The sequence below is a fragment of the Nannospalax galili genome, unplaced genomic scaffold (genome assembly GCF_000622305.1).
Source record: "Nannospalax galili isolate Female #2095 unplaced genomic scaffold, S.galili_v1.0 scaffold173, whole genome shotgun sequence".
Lineage (NCBI taxonomy): Eukaryota > Metazoa > Chordata > Mammalia > Rodentia > Spalacidae > Nannospalax > Nannospalax galili.
In genome coordinates, this window is record NW_008334442.1 from 3772441 (window position 1) to 3777373 (window position 4933).

At 36.7% G+C, this 4933-nt stretch overlaps 1 pseudogene; it reads left to right on the forward strand.

Moving 5' to 3' along the window:
• Nucleotides 1-659: 659 nt before the first annotated feature.
• Nucleotides 660-1408, forward strand: LOC103731045 (annotated as a pseudogene).
• Nucleotides 1409-4933: the final 3525 nt, after the last annotated feature.

Genomic DNA, 4933 nt, shown 5'->3' on the forward strand with positions numbered 1-4933 from the left:
ATGGAAAAATGCTGTGTTTCTTTTTGGCCTTTTACTTTCTGCAATAAGAACTGTGTCTTAACTAGAAATGGCCTTAAAATAGAAATTGAGTACACTGTGACGTCAAATGTCTGATGGCTTACTATAACTGACTACCACATAACTCTGATATAAAGAAAGACAAGACCACTATTAAAGGTGTTCTTAGAGCAAGGTGTCACATACACAAGGGGGGGGCGGGCAATGAAGAGGAAATGGGTACCTTTTATAGCATTTAAAACACTCAAACTGAGTAGAATAAAACCATGAAGGCTAGAAAGTTGGAAAGAGAACAATGCTTTGCCACTTGGATTTGATTTGTGGGTACAATTTACAAAGCTCACCAACATGGTTTTGTTGTAAGTACTGAGGTGTCACTGTCTTGTCTCTAATTTTAGCTACAAAGAAAATTTCTTAGTGCAGTAATGGTGAGAATTCTATTACAGCTGCTGTTTTCAAGGTTTACATCCTGCAATTATTATAATATCTTGTAATTAGTGCATGAGATTTCTGAAAATATACCACTCAGGGTGGTTTTAGTAACTGGATTAATGATCAAGGTTAGTGCCCCAGTCCACAAGTCAAGGCCATTTCCAGCCCAGTTCTGTCCCATACTTAACCCTCTCTTTTTTACTTTCAACATGACAGATGAGGTTGTGTCCTTCCCCAAAGGACTTCCTGGTTGGTGGGATCGCAACTGTCATCTCCAATACCATAGTAGCACCCATCAAGTGGGACAAGTTGTTGCTTCAAGTACCGTATGCCAGCAAGAAAATTACAACAGATAAATAATGTAAGAGCATTATAGACTGTGTGGTTCATATCCCTAAGGAACAGGGAATCCTGTGTTTCTGGCATGGTAACCTGTCCAGTGTCATCAGATACTTTCCTAATCAGGCTCTCTACTTTGCCTACAGAGATAAATACAAACAGATCTTCCTGGGATAAGAGGACCAGGTTTGAGTTCCACCAGGCAGAGAACCATCAGGTGGTAACTCTGGGGCCATGCCCATCTGCTTTGTGATCCCTCTTGATTTTGGCTATATCCATCTAACAACTGATGTGGGCAAAGCTGGAGCTGTAAAGGAATTCAAAGGCATCAATGGCTGTCTGGTTAAGATCTACAAATCCAATGGTATAAGGGCCTCTATCAAAGTTTTAACGTGTCTGTGTAGGGTATCAACAGCTCCTAAACTGCCTACTTGGTATATGTGACACTGCAAAATGCCTCCAGATTTCAAGAATATCCACATCTTCATCAGCTCAATGCTCTCACAGTCTGCCTCTGCCACTACCATTGTTGGCTTAGACTTCCTATTACTTTGACATAGTTCACTACTGTATGATGATACAGTCAGACACAGGCACACTTGAAGAAGATTGCTCATGATAAAGGAAGCAATGCTTTTCCAAGGGTGCGTAGCCCGATGTTCTGGAAGGCATGAGTAGTACTTTTATGCCTGTCTTCTGATAAAACCAAGAAGTTCACATACTTATTTCCAACATGTTCCTCCTATGAACATGTAACATATCCTGAGCCTTCTGGACAGACCCTCTGGGCTGTTTTTATCAAGAACAACTATTTACCAGAGGCAATAATACTCTTCTGACAAGTTTTCTCTTAAATCCATTTCCATGATGATGACAATAATAATGAGACTCAATTAGAGTTTTTATTTCATTCACTTCTGATTAAAAAAATTGAAGAAATGAAAAATCTTAAAACAAAGAACAACAGAAATATCTGGGGTTATCCAGAGAGCTAATGGTGAAATTCAGAAAGAATTTACATCATCCATATACATTATATTTTATATTATTTATGTGCTTTTAGTAGGTGTAAAACCTTTGGTAGTATTTTATTCATTTCATTCTTAAGATATAGCAGCAGATACATGAATATGAAATCCTTTATGCCAATTTACACTATAAGTCAAGTCATATTTTAAACTTGATTATTTTTTGGCATTACTGCACAGAAAAATAGTAAAGTTATCATCTTATAAAAGCACATTAGTTCTCAGTTACAACATTACAAGGCTAGTTCATTGGTATAAATTCACATAAACTTCCCAAGATGAGATATTTTTCATAATTTAAAATTTGAAGTTATAGTTTATGACGACCAACCTGGAGTGGAAAAGGAAAATCTGTTTCTTCAAGAGATGTGTTAATTTTTTTCCACGTTCTTTCCACCAAAAGATCATGCTTAAGTATTTCCATTAAATGTAAAATATTTGTTAGATTTGCCTTGTTATTTAATGAAATTCAAAATCAGTTTTCAAAGACAACCATCCCAATCCCCCAACCCTCAAAAAAAAACTTGTCATTTTATGACAAACATAGATTTCCTGAGAGATGGAAAACATTTGCTGTGAAAATTACTATATTTATCCTTGAGACATATCTGGTAAAATTCACTAATTTGCCCAGTGCATAATTTCAGTATGTTCATAGAAAAACAAATTGTCTTACCCATGACTTTAAAACAGAATCCTTCTGATCTTTGAATTTGAAGGAAACAACTGCTAAGTAAATACTAATGATTGAGCATGGTCTTCAGGAAGTGGGAGGGAAAATACTCATTTTGGCAAACACACACACGCACATGTACACAAACACACATACTCTCTCAGATTTTACAAAAGGCCTTTATAGCATAGCAATAGCTATAATCAAAATAACAATACACAAGTACATATTTAATTCAGAGAGCAAGATTCAGTATCAAATCAACCATGTGTGATGATCATTTTTCTTAATGGTATAAGGCAGGGTTCTTTGACTTCCAAATGTTCTCTGAAGAAACTAAGCATACTTAATTTTTTTACTTTGATATCTCAAATTTTTCTTCAAAAACATGCTAAAATCTAAAGGTGCCTACCTTTACATCGCTGTGAGGTCATTGTCCAATTTGATATAAGCAATTTGGAAAAGCAAAGAAATTTCCAGAATTTACCATGGAGTGGACTTATAGACTAAAACAACTTTTCCAGCCTCCTATACTGGAAGAGTTCATACATCTTGAATGTGTGAGCAAATTCCCTTTTGTTCATTATAAAATAAGAGCCACTCAAAATTTAATTTACTTCAAAATTGACCTAAATTTGGCTCTATTTTATTTGATTCTGACTACACACATATGAATAGGAACTGTATATTTTCATAAATATTATGTGACAGATTTCACAAATAAAACAGAGTGAGTAAAACAAAACAATAAAATAAAAATAATGGAGCTGGAGAGATGGCTCAGCAGTTAAGAGCAATGACTGCTCTTGCAGAGGACCCAGGTTTGGTTCCCAGTACCCACATGGTGGGTAACAATCATCCTTTACTCCAGTTCCAGAGGGTCCAATATCTTCTTCTCACCTCTGTGGGTGTTGCATGACACAGGTGCACTTACATACATGCAGGCAATATATTTATACACACAAAATTAAAATAATAAATAAAATATTTTTAAAATAATTTAACCATTTCTTCTACTCACAATTACTGCATTTGAGGAAGGAAAGCAGACCCAAATGAAGTATTACCACAGCATAACAGAAAATAATGGGCAGTAGTATACAATCTAACTCCACATGCCAACATGTCAGCAAGAAATTGTGACTGTCCCAACTTAGCTTCTACATATGTTACCTTGGGAAGGACAATGTCCTTCGTAAAGACAAACCAACCCTTTATAGCAGCCTTTTTTGACTACTGGGCTATGGAATTTATGACATTCTTCATGAGCAGGTGAGAAAACAGTTTTAAACATAAGTCTATGAAGTAGGAGACATAAGGTAGGAAAGTCATAGAGTTAGAAGTAGGTGTGAAAAGTAAAGAAAAAACCAAAATTTTTGTAGTTTTAGGATGTTGTAACAATGCTTTGTTGACCTAAAACAAACTTTTCCAAGAAAAGTCTGAAGTCTAAGATCAAAACTCATAGAAAGGCTACAAATAGAGTTTGACTAAGTGGGAGATAAATTTTAACATACTGTTTTCATAGTGTAGGCAACTGTTAGTTGTGGTAGAAGAAACATTTTGAACATTTTCATGAAGGAAATGATACTCAAAATACATCTTAGACCCACCACTTTCCTATGCCCATCTTAATCCTTGCTTTTCATTTTAATTCTGAGTTGTTGCAACTCCCACTTACACAGATGCACTTGAGTTAAGAAAAAGAATGAGATGTGACAAAAATAAGCAAAAATTGCCCCCAGTTACTCTTCAAGTTCTTGTATTTCTCCTTCAGAAATATATTTTGTGACTGACTAATATACAATTAAATGTGTTCATTTTCTAATCTTATTTTTTGAAGGAATATACTTTATTAATCCACCTCAAACACTGGAAACTAAAATTCAGCTGAGTTATAACAATCTATTTACAGAGTGCTGCCTACATGCCAGTTAGGGCAAACCTAGTCCTTCCCCAGCCACCCACCAAGTGCATCCTCCAAAGAGGCCTGGGGCCACCTTCCACCTGCAAAAGAAATAACTGTCACACAGAGGACATTGGTATCCACCTGACAAAGCCCTCAGCAATGGCATATCAGGCAGGAGGGCCCCAGTCCAACACAGAAACAGACAGACATGGATAAACCCTAAGACTGCCCAGGGGGCTGAAGGCCTGCTTCATGGCCCCTCAGGTTATAGGCCAGGCTGCTGGGGACCCTAGTCTAATCTTATTTTTGTACTTAATGATAGAAGCAGATTGAGTGGACCAAAACCATCACTAGGGGTTGGGAAGATGCTTCATTCAATAACAGGCCTAATGAACAAGAGTAAATACCTGTGTTTGGATGCTTAGTTCCCACATAAAAAGAAAAGACAAACATGGACCCACACACACACACACACACACACACACACACATACACACACACACACACACACACACACACACACACATACACACACAC